The 12,419-nt window shown below is 42.1% G+C and overlaps 1 protein-coding gene across 13 annotated transcripts in view; it reads left to right on the top strand.

Annotated features, from left to right (window-relative positions):
• CHL1 (cell adhesion molecule L1 like) overlaps window positions 1-12,419 on the top strand; it is a 112,878-nt gene that overhangs the window by 21,419 nt on the left and 79,040 nt on the right. Inside the window, exon 1 of one of the 13 annotated variants that reach the window (XM_072347234.1) lies at window positions 6,555-6,641. The exons of 10 other annotated variants lie outside the window; for them this stretch is intronic. The gene's annotated coding sequence lies outside the window, so the exon portion shown is untranslated. Of the gene's footprint in view, window positions 1-6,554; window positions 6,642-7,315; window positions 7,437-12,419 lie in introns of those variants that run through there. 2 more of the 13 variants (XM_072347229.1, XM_072347232.1) reach the window with 2 other exon arrangements.

Genomic DNA, 12,419 nt, shown 5'->3' with positions numbered 1-12,419 from the left:
CAGAAGCCTCGAGATTACAAAGCTGACGGATATACAAATGTTTGCCAATGTAAATATTTGGACTGAAAGATTGTATTTGAACTCTTTTTCAGTTTCCTAGTTTTGTGAAATCAATTAGGGATGTCTGAAGCGTGCACAGGTCAGCTGCCATTTGGGGAGCTGACTGCAGCTGTGGCTTTCCATAGGTGAGCTCCTCTAGGTTGGTTCCTCCACCCCAACCCAGTGCTTGTGTTTTGCCTCATTCAGCCAGGGGCCTTAATGGCAGATAGTGTCACATAAGCTGGCCCAGGTTAGATGGCAGCACCACAATAACACAGCAGATACAGCACGTTGGTTTGCATTCATTTATTGCTGGATATGTATTGCCACCAGCTCTTTAATCTATTAACTCACTGAAGTATGAAACTACTGCAAATCAATATTGGTATCATAATTCTGTCTGTTACATTAGCAAAGCCCAGTCCAAGCTCTACAAAATATATTTACTTATATAAAAACTGAAATATTTAAGTTTGCAAACTGGTGTAATCATGACCTGGTTATTTAAAAAAATATATGCATTTTTTTTACACTCTATGTAAAAACTGTCTTTGTGATGCTGCTATTCTGGCTGCACGTAGTTCTAAGTGTGGTAGATTTTTATATGCAGGTGTTATTTCTGATGGATCTTACATATGGTTTTGTGGTGTTGTTGTTGTTGTTTTTACCCTAAGAAGCGTGGTGATTATTGGTACTGATAATTGTGTCAGTAGCTTTTTTTTGTTCAAACGTGTGCCAGAGGTGCAACATACTGGCAGCTAAATGGGGTAAAAATGGTCCTTCCAAGAGGAAGATCCAACTCCAGGGAGACTCTCCAGGGATCTCATTAAAACACCCTTTCTTAATATAGTATACTGCAAGACCAGCTATCAGGATCCCCACAGTGTGGTTTCCTGATAGCTTAGTTTACACAGAATTAATTGTCTAATTTTGCAAGCAACCTGTGCTGCATGCATTAGATTTGGATATATTTATTTGTAATCCCAAGTCTTATTCTCCTGGATTCTGCTTTTGAATCAAAGATAGTTTTTTATATTCTGTCTTCACTTACACCATTTTGTCATAGCACATATTGCACTGCAACTATTGTGTACTTCTCTGTCTGTCCTTCCAAGTAATACTGTTAATATAATCTTTTGTAAAGAATTATTTCTTGGGGGGAGGTGGGCATAAATCATTGCTTTTGAATACCAGGAAAAACAAAAAAACAACTTTCAGAAAAGCAAATTGAGATGTGTTTTTGAGGCACTTGTAAATTAGATGCTCTGGACACGCACCCAGAGTGAGGGCAGTGGATTTCCTCAGGTCAGTGTGCTGTGGCACAGAAGAGAAGAAGGAGCAGGAGCCTGCCTGGAACAAACAACTGGCAAGCTGCACCCACTTGATGCAGAAGCATCCAGAAACATGTATTAGTGAAGCCTGGCTGAGAATTTGGCTTGAGCAGGATTTAAAACGTATCCAAGCCTTCCTTTTTAAAGTCAGGTTCTTGAAATATGATTTGCATGCAAATGGTAGGCTTCCATTCCACTGCCAACATCATTTAGCTGCATGAGAAAGATGGAGTGATGCAGAATATTCTCCAGCTTGGTTTGGAATGGATGGCTGCTAAAACCACTGCTGGTCTCAGCCATCTGCTAAATGCTGCCTTCCAGCTTGGCTTGTCCTTGCTGCTGCCCTCAGGAGATGGCCGCCCTTCCTGTACCTGCTCAGGCTTATGCAGGTGGGTAGGAGATAGATGATGGGCTTCTGTTGTTCCCTCCCCCTGGACCTGGCTGTGTTCCTGCAGCCTGCTGATATGCTTACGTTGAGGATGGGCTTTGCTCTGTGTGGACTATCGCAGAATGCAAACAGCTGTGCTGAATCTGTTGCCCATCTACAGGATACAGTATGGTTCCAGCCTACCAAATGAACATCTCCATCACAACATCAGAGCACAGCTGCTCTCAGCACATTGCATGCACTCAGCTTGACCTGACAAGAGGCTATTCTCTGTCTGTAGGTGCTGGAAATCTCACTGTTGCACTGCCTTGAGATGGGGATTTGATGGTGTGCAGGGCTTGAGTGCTGTGTCCCATCCTGGCACCACTGGTAATATGCAGGTTGTTCTGGTGTCAGTTCTTATCTCAGAGTGTTGACATCATATTACTAAACAGTGCTTAAACAGCTCTTTCTATTAAAGGATGAATTCCTGACACAATTGAAGTCAATGGGGCTTTTGTCACTGACTTCAATAGGTCTCAGCTTCCACCTCAAGACTCCTTGGGAAGAATAATAAATGGCTGCTGAAAATGCAACTGCCACTGACATTCAGTGGGAAAGTTTAATTAGCAGTCAGTCACGGAGCTGCCATCCCGGTAGTCTGATGAATAATAGAACTGAGTGCAAGTGAGATGTCACCTTCCAAGTGGGTAAAATGATTTTTAGCAGATTAGCATGAGTGTAGGCAGCCAAGAAATATGGCATGAGAACCAAGTGTGAGATGAGTTCTAGACAGTAGGCATTAACTTTTCAGTCTGTCTGGTTTCCGACATGTACCACACAGCTTTATGTAAACACTACAGCAGGAAGATGTTGGGTATCAAGAAGACAAAATCTTGTTATGAGACTTTCTTCTTGTTGTTATTGACTTGGAATTAGAGCTTTTAAAACAGCTTGAGAGAGCTTTCAATAAACATCTCTTCTCCCTTTTTGCATCTTGTCAAAAATGCCTTTGGAGCTGGAAGATGGAAGATGGCTTGGGCTCTGCGGTGAGGATGGAGGTACAAGGATGAAGGTTTTGTGGACTCCTGAGGAAACACTTGCTTAGAAGCCCTTATTTCCAGCAGTTAGATCAGCTGATATAGTGGACAAAAATAGGTGCTGAATTCATAGATCTCCCTGTGAGCACAATGAACAATTAAAGCAAGAAGAAAGCAAACCAAATGCAGTTTTAATGTTGCGGTCTGTAGTTGGTCTTAGCACTGCATGCGGCTCTGTGAGAGCATAAAGACAGCACTGTAACACCACAGCTTTTAACTCTGCTGTTCATGCATTGTGATTGGCAAAGCTATTGACTTGGTATTCTTTCATGTTCTTTATGTTCCTTTCTGTTTTGATGTTATCATGCAGTCATCTTAGCTACATATTAAACAAGAGACTACTTCAATATAAAATGATCAAAGGGGTGAGGGAACACAGGGTCATAAAGAATATATGGAGAGCTCTGGGAGAGTGATACGTTGAATTTAAAGGCTTTTTCAAGCTGCTTAATTCCTGCTTAGATTTCTGATGCCACCAATAGGCAACAGTCCTATTCTTTAAATCTTTTACCAGGGGTTGACTGGTAGAATCTTGGTTTTACATGGGCTTTAGAGAGTAAAAGGCCACCCAGAAGGTCAAGCCTTAGGAGATTTCCTCTAAGAGCTCATTGATTCTACTGGATTTTGACTTGCAAAAAGACCACTCCTTCCTCGATCTGTGGTTTGGATACAAGTGCCTCAGTATGTGCCAGCACAGAAGGCAGGAGTAAGAGTGTAAAAGCAGGAAAAAAAAATAGAGGAAGATGCTGTGGGGCAGACAGACAGCGATTTCAGTCTCTTGCTTGTACAATACAGACTAGAGACATTATTAGCTACTGTCCCATGAAAAAAAAAGAAAGTATTATTTTATTGCTTTCAGAAATGGTCTGTATTAACAGTGAAATTGGGCAGAATAAAGATTTATGGTCACATCCTCAGCTTGAATAAACAGGCAGAGGAGCTGTGCTTGTAATGGGGATGGAAGGATTCAGCGCAGCTGAGAATTCAGGCTATAAATACTGGGGCTCTCTTTTTTGTTGTTACATTTATGAATGAATGCATGGTTATTGTGAGTAGATGCATATGCAAGTAACTAATGTTATTTTGCACAAAAGTTGACTGAGCATATTTTGCCTCTCTAACCTCATTACAGTGTTGGCTTTGTAAGTTGCCCAGTACTGTAGTGATGAGCAAAACGGAAAGCCTACCCTATAAGCAAACTCTGTATTTGCACTATTACCTACTCCTGTGATATTTCAATCTGGTTCATTAGAAAAATTAGCATTTTTATGGACTAATTAGGGGAAAACGTTCCTTGAACTTTTTTGATGTGCAGTGATTTTTCACGGCTTACTGAAACCAAGTAGAAGTACAGCATGAATTCTCCCAGGGAAGAAAAAAAGAAGGGAAAAAGATTATTCAAGTTAACTTAAAATTTAAATTAAAAAAATTAATTCCAAATTAAAAAAAAAAAAAAAGAAAAAGAAAAAGGAATTTAAGGTCAGGTCAGATTAGTGCAATATTGACAATGAATAAAGATTGTAGAATTCAAAACTCCAGGTCTTTCAGCTATTTTCATTCTTCAGACATCAATATATTTTAAAAGCTGTCAGTCATCCACCATATTTTTTGTGACAGTAGCAAAATGAACCATAATGAGCATGAATAGTAACGAGTGCATTATTCAGTATCTATAAATACCAATTGATTATTTCTTTTTTCATTGTAAGTTTATGTATTTCAGTCCAAGTGCACTTCAGTTTTTCCTCTTCTTTTTAAAATCAAACTCAGGTTTTACTAAACCGTAGCTGTTCAATCCAACATGCCTTACTTTTTATCATGTTCTGCTAATGAACCACTTGCTTTTGAAGTTTAATTCAAAATATGCACGTGCATCCTTTGCTCTTGCTCAAGTTCTGCGTTTGCCAGGAGGGTTAAAGTGGGTATTTGTAACTGAATGTCTGAGATTGTCTTTTTGCAAGGGAAGACGTCTTTTCTTCTTGGAGGAGGAATACCATTATTTTAATCAATGCAGGCATCTCCTGTTTTGATCGTTATGTTTTGATAATGATCTTGATTTGCGGAGGCACAGCAGTGAAATCCCCATTTTGGGCTTCTGTGAAGAAGGCAAAACCTCCATCTTGCACAGAGGGTACAAGTTCAATTAGGCGTTTCGGTGTCATGGGAGGCTGATGGAGCTTTAATTGGCTCTGGCTGACTGGCTCTTAGGCCATGATGTTCTTTACCAGCAGTAGGATTTTTCTCAAATATATATGGTATTTCTTATTGCATTTGAAAGCATTGCATGGACTCAGAATAATTATTTCCAAGTGCTGCTTTACAAGTCAATGCGCCATAATATATACAAGTGAAGGAGAAACCATTACAATAGTAAAATAATTAATGTTGGAAGGGACCTTTGGAGGTCATCTGCTCTAACCCTGTGCAGAAGGTGTGGACCAACTTTTAAGTTAGGTCATGTTGCTCAGAGCTTTGTCCAGCTGAAAACACTAATTAGCCTTCTCCTTTATTTTTTGGTGCTAAACAGATACAGTTCTCAGCCTCATGTATCACATGCTGCAGCTCTGCATCATCCAGGTCCTCTCTGCTGAACTTTTTTGCAAATTCAGAGACTTATGAATGCCCTCTTTAAATGCTCCTGAACAAGAGATTCGTCTACAGTAGATAGCACTCTATTGTCCTGGACAAAGATCTTATGAAAGCAGACTTAAGAGCAGGATTTCTCAGTGAGAAGTGATGCAAACAGTCACTGAATGCCTTATCCTTTTCTGCACCCTTTGTCAGTAGTTCTTTTGATCTCTTCAGAAAGATCTGATGTTTCCTTTGGCCTTTATTTTGCCTCAGGTGTACCTATGAGTTGAACCTGTCTTGTCCACCCCGTTTCTTGCCAGTTCCAGCTCTGCTTGGGCTTTGGCTTTCCTAATTCCACCCCTGCAGGTCTGGGCAAGGTTTCTGTAGTCCTCCTGTGCAGGCTATCCCTGCTTCAACCTTCTGTTCACTTACTTTTTGTGTTTGAGCTCAGTCAGAGATTCACGTTCAGCCAAGTCAGCCTTCTGCCACGTCTGCTCCACTTCCTGTGCATCAGAGTGAATCGTTCTTGGGCTTTGAGAAGGTTTTTCAGGAAGATCACGAAGCTTCCTAGAGCCCTTTTGCTCCCTAGGGCAGCTGGCCATGGCATTGCACCTGCTAGTTCCCTGAGCGAGCCAAATTCTGCTCCTCTGAAGTCCAGCATCAACATTTTCTTTGATTTATTTATGAAATCTAGGTTGCTTATGCACCTCCATTTGCCTTTTTAGCAGATACCAGCATGGATAAAGGCCACTATGTGGTTTGCTTGTAAAAGCTGGACAAGGCTTTATCTGTCTCCAGTTCTTGATCAGGTTGGCAGCAGACACCCCCAGCAGGGGCATCCTCATCATCTGTTTCTGACCCACAAACACCAGCTCTCAGCCAATCCATCACCTGTTACACAGCAGAGCTCCACGCATTGACATCAGTTTTTCTCTGTTATAAGCAGAACTTTGTTTTGCAAGCATATTTCCAAGCTGTTACAGTTTTTAATCCTCTAAAGTACTGTATGGGAGGTGTTCAGTCACGGCCTGAAGCAGTGATTGAGCACCTGGTGAAGGGGCATAACCGACCCTGGGAGCACAGGTGGAAGCAATTCACCTGTGTTGCCCTATGGGGAGGGCCCTGGCTCTACTCCCCTGACCTCATTTAAGGGCTGGTCACTGCAAGGGGAGGATTTCCACTTGGAGATCACCTCCTTTGGAGTCTTTTGTGAGCCCTGATCCTGGGAAGGAGGTAAGCAGTTCCTTCTTTATTACCAGATTGTGACCTCTGTCTTTCGTGGGTGATCCTAAGCTGGTTTAAAGCAGTTAGATCTGCTGTTGCCTTTCTCTATAACTGCTTTTCCCAGTAGAAACGTTTGTTTTTCCTGGCAGACAAAATTCTCTTGGTAGTGTACTGGGCTCCAAGCATTTGTTGTAGTATGGTATCTTAAACGTGTGCTTAATAGCTTCTCAGGATATAGAGGATCACTGGTGTGCTGTCTTTGTACACGATTGTGGACAGAAGGAGTTAATGGCATGCTTTCAGTCTCAAGGGCCAATGTAAAGAACTAATTGGGCTGACTGATGTAGTTTGCAGTTGTGCTTTTCTCTTTGCACTTTCAGCAGTTCAAAAGTAGCAGTACTGAAATGGCTCATCTTGACCTCAGTTGTCTTCTGCATTAATAAAATGCCCTGTGCTGTTACTTATCAGTTAGGCCATTAGCCTGGGACTTGGACGTGTTATTTCTGGCTCCGCAATTATCCCGCTGCTGCAATTTCCTTGTCTGAATTGGGGATAACAAAGCCGTCCTTCTTTGCAGAATGCTTGCAGATTTGCTGACAAGAAGTGCTACATAAGGATTCAAGATTGTTGCATGAACAAGTATTGCTGTTTCCATGGGCTGACCATCTTATGGGCAAGCAGAGAGCTGATGACCAAATCAAGGTCAGACATGAACAAATCAGTAATAGCGAACCACTTCCGTCTGTGGATTTTTATCTTCTTCTGGTTGCAAGACAGTAATTTTACAGTTCTGTCTTAAGAGAAGTAAGTTTATTGATAAATCATCAGCTTGATTTGGGAATCTTTCCAGTCTGCTTATTTCGTAGCTTTATTCATTTTAAATGTTAAATAAGGTACTTACTGGTGTGTGTGATTACTTGCAGTTTGCCTCGCGGGTTAAACCTTTCTGATCCTTTCTCACTTTGTGTGTCATGGCAGTCGTCTTATGATTGACTTCTGTGTTGTGGAACATCCTCAGTTAAATCCGGTTGTGATCTGCTTACAATTTTTAATTAGGGAAATAATTTGTCAGGTGATGTAGCTTCGCTGAAGCATTTTTATTTACACAGATCAATCCCAGCTGAAGTCTTGCTTCAGCATTACTGAGGGTGACTGACTGGGTATTTTGGCATGTGTGAACAACTGAAATCTGCTTTTTTAATCTAGGAAGCACAGAACTCAGTTTTCTGGCTTCGTTGCTTCCTGAAGCCCTAATGTTGCAATAGGAATGCATGGGTTGTATGGGAAAAAAAGTATATGTTTGAGCTACTTGTGAGGTTGTGTTTTCCATTTTCCAGTTCAGGAGAAATCCTTTTTCCAGTTTGGGTGCTATTTAGTTGTGCGTATGCCATATTAAAGAGCCCGGGGAGAGGTTGCAACACACAGATACGTTGTGCATTAGGTTATTAAAATCAAGTTTAAGTGTGCTCTATGCCTTGGGGATTTTAATTGCAAAATCGTTCTAACTAATAGGCAGACACTGAGCGTGCCAGATTTTACCCCAAGGATGCACAGGCTGCTGTGATAGCATCGGTTGTGCTCTCTGACTTTTATTGACTATCAGGATTTAGTGACCAAGGAGGGAAGTATTGATGGAGGTGACTCCCTAGCAGACACCATTTTCCACAAGGGGCGATTATGCTGGTGTCCACTGTAAATCTGAAATCAATACGTATGTGTGTCATGGTGCTGGGTTGAGCCACTGAATACCTTCCTGCTGAGGTCCTGGGGCTATGCTGTACACAAGAGCCCAGTGCCTTTGCACAGACCTTGACACTTTCTTTAGGGGAAAATGTCTGATGTGCCTAGCTAGCAACAAGCCAATGAAAAGATGTGCATATGCATCAGCCTTTGTATGTGTGTTAGAGCCAGGTTGATTTTTCTTCTGGTACCTGTCTTAACAGCTTCTAAAGCCATATGTCGCTACTGCTAAGATCAGTGAGTTCTGTACCCGTAATAAGCTGCAGTGTTTTGTATGCCTGAATAATCGTGGTTCAGAATCTGGCCCAATAAGCTTGATTTATGAAAACTTACTCATGCTTGCCTTCTTTTATTGGTACGGTAAATCACATAAATTGTTTGGCTAACACGGTGTGATGCTCTTAGACAGCTGTGATTGGTATTCAAGGTTCTCTCCATACAATGGCAACTCTTCCAGTAACAAATAAAGAGATACTTGAGAAATTTGCCATACTGTGCTTGCGGTGATAGGAACCGCCATGTTCTAAAGGAGAGATTGATCCCAAATACACTCTTTCTATTCCCATTTTTTCCTATGTGGGCAAATTGAAAACTAAATTAGACACCTGGTTTTATTCCTGTGAAATTAGTTCTGTGCTACTGCTGCTAAAAGTGAAATATTGAGGGGTAGGAAAACTGGCTGTTGTACAGGCTTTTCTCCATAGTTTTGTTGGATTGTGTTCATGTTGTGCACGGGTAGGACTATATCTGAAAATGTTTGCTTCTTTAGTGATTAAGAGCTCCTTCCTTCTTGCCTTTTTTTCCTCCTTGGGGAAAAAAATTAATTAAATGTGTGTATTTGGCATTAGTTTGATGTTGTCGTTGCAGAGCTCCCCTTAGCACATCTGTACTTCCTGTGTGGCATCCAGCCTCCCATTCCAAGGACAGCAGTCTTTTCCAGTGGCTGCATTTTGCCAATTAATACTCTGCTGTTTTCCAAGCAGGTAAATGCATCTTTGCATTGCTAGGGGAAAAAAGAAATTTTCCATCATGCACTTTTTGCTATTAAAGTGCTGAAGCTAAGCATATTTCTCCTTGCCACTTGCACTAATAGGCTGAGCAGAGCTGCCCAGCAGGGCTGTGCTGCAGGAGCACAGATAAAGCAGCGCTGGGGCTGTGTCCTGCCCTGTGCTCCCTCATATAGGGAGAAGCAAGTGGCGGAGCAGGAAGGTCACATTGCAGCAGACACCCCACATCCTGGCCTTGAGTGCAGGAGCCGGAGAAGCCGTCGGTGCCATCTGCGGTGTGAAGCTTTCATTGCTCCCAGCTCCAATCTGTCAGTTCCCCCCAACCTTCTGGGCATTGGGAGACCAAAGTGGCTGTGTGTGTGGAACCAGAACAGTAACTGCCATTGGGAAGCAGGAGGCAGGAGCAGCGCTGCGAATCCAGATGGACATGCAGGCTCTTTGTGAGTGCACGCAGAGGAAACTAAATCCCAATTTTCTATTTCATCTCTAAAGATCACAACAGATTTACAAGACCGGGGCACCTAACCACTGTGATTCAGGCTATGAGGTCTTCAGGACAGTTGCAGTAAATCCCAGTTTATAAGGCTGTATTTTTCCTTTGTGTGCAAGGCATGAAAAGCCACACAGCAGGTTACATTCTCAGCACGGACTGTGAGACGTTTGTTTTCATTAAGATGTGCTTTGTTTCAGCAATGCTTTCTTTTCTACTGTGATGCTAAATGTGGTCTTGTTAAGACATTTGCAGCTGCAAATTTGCTGTCAACCTTTGCCTAAGCATGAGGTGCCTGTGCCTGTTGTGTATGTGACCCATGGGGAGGATGATGGAGCTTTCCTGCTGGGGGTGATGGGCACTTCCTGCTAAGGAAGACTCCTTCCTTCGGGTTACAAAAGATACTTGAGTAAAATGTTGGTTCCCCTTCATCGGATGATGCACTTAGAAAGGATCTGGGATCACCTGCTGTGGTGTCACAATATGGGATGTAGGTGGTAATGTGGGGGAGGATTGTGGAGGTGTAGGGTCAGCTTTGTCCCCTTGCTTGAATGCTCTCAGATGAAAGCCAAAGGTGAAAGCCATGGGCAGAAAGCTGCTGGAGGTGCACCTGAGCACTGAAAGCCTTTCCAATGCTAACGTTATTTTGTGGTTTGGGGGAGTGCTGAATTCTCACTTTAGGTTTATACTATAACTGAAACAAGAACAGTCAAAAGGTACTGGCTCTTATAAGTGAAAAAGCACCCAGTGATACAGGTTAGGCGCCCAATACTGCATTTTACTTTATAACTTATTTTGCCAAGCTTTCCTATGCTTTCCACTGGAACCATTTTCTATATAAACCCTTCCTGTGAGCTCTATTTACACATCCTCTGTTCATGCAGCCCACTGATAACTTCAGTCCCACAGACCTTCTCTCCAGGAAATTCTATAAAGATTTTCTCTTAGCACAAGCGAGTAGCCCTTCAGAAATCCTTTGTCGTATCTGCTCTTTCCTGTTATAGTTTCTTCTGCTTTTTTCCCACTGTGGATAGCTGTAATTTAAAGCTTGCTCAATCGATAAGTCCAAGATGCACAGTGTAAGTGGGAGCAGCAGACAAACAGCTGCTGACGACAGGAGATGGCCGATTAAAAAGAACTTGGGTAGAAAGCATTTGAGCTACTACTCTCTGCTGTGATTTTTGGGTTAGATTAAAAACAATGGAAGGAGAGCAGAAATTGTAATTCCTTCCTCAGAATCTCTGATTAAAATAGAGTTGAGTTTTTTCTTTTTTCATGTCTCCAAATAAAAACTGTTTTGTTTTTTTTTACTTTGAAGATGATGTTTTAATCAATTACAGGCAAACTGGTTTAATGTAGAGGTAGCCAAGCAAAGGCAGGAAGTCTGGGCCTGATGTCATAACAGCATCTCTGGTCCTGAGTTCTCTAAACGTAGTGTTGTGATAAGATGATATCCTGGAGATAGCCTCTGTTTTGCACTGCTTGCATTGTTTTCTACTCTGCTTTTTAAGCTCTAGTGAGTGGCATGGGCTTGGGCTTGTTCTCCCTCTAGCTGAGGCATGTCTTGCACTGCTTGGACCAGGCTTGGCTGGGCTGTACCCAGCTGGCACAAGCTGTAAATCAGGCAATTTGCATTTGGCATTACAAATTGCAGATGCATTACTTTGGAAAGGTAAAGACTCTCTAAAAGGCTGTAGGCTGCCAGCAGGAGAGTAAACATTTCTGTGCTAAAGCCTCAGTAGGCGTCAAGAAGGATTAAGGATCAGCTGGAAGTTGAAGTCCAGTTCCTAAATCACTACAAAGCTTTAGGAAATGTTTTCTGCTCATGTCAGAAAACAGTTTGTTGACAAATGGGTTGAACTCTGAAATGTATATCTTAGTGAGTTGTGGTCTGGTGAAATCATACAGTTGTTTTGACAGGGAAGTTCATATAAATGCTCTGTATGTGCTCGTAACCACAGAACCTACCTGAGAGATGGTGTGTGGTATTAAGCATACGCATGTACATCCCTGTATGCTAATTCTAGCTATATACACCAAAATAGCAAAGTGTTAAAATATGAGTTGGGAAGGCTGTGGGAAAGGAGATGCGTGTGTGCTTGGAGAAATGCTTTAGGTCTGTTCACGGGGGGAAGAAGTCTGTCTGCAGGTAGTGAAATGAGACTTGGGTCTCCTCATTCCCATTGCTGCTATCAGCTTGTAGTGGAGCATTGTCACAGTGAGATGCTGAGCAGGAGCCTGCAACAGCTCTGCAATGAGGTGCCAGCTGAAGAGCAGTGGGATATTGTACCAGGGAGGGATACTGAAATGCAGCTCTTTGTCAGCTTGCTTGAAAGAGGGAGGGAGGAATGTTATTGGGTGGGGAAGGGGAACACACACAAAAAAAGCCAGTGAATCTTGAATATACTCTTCTTTTGTGAGACTTTTATATTTTAAATGAAAGTAACCATTGGAAATTACTTTGAAATCTTGTATCTCATTAGGAGAGTAATGATTGATAAGACTTATTATTTCTGCTTTTGTGTTATCTGGTGGTTCCTGTGAATGGTG

Source organism: Excalfactoria chinensis, chromosome 12, assembly GCF_039878825.1.
Source record: "Excalfactoria chinensis isolate bCotChi1 chromosome 12, bCotChi1.hap2, whole genome shotgun sequence".
Taxonomy (NCBI): Eukaryota; Metazoa; Chordata; class Aves; order Galliformes; family Phasianidae; genus Excalfactoria; species Excalfactoria chinensis.
Note: the sequence above shows the minus strand (reverse complement) of the source record. Positions and strands in the feature narration are given on the sequence as shown.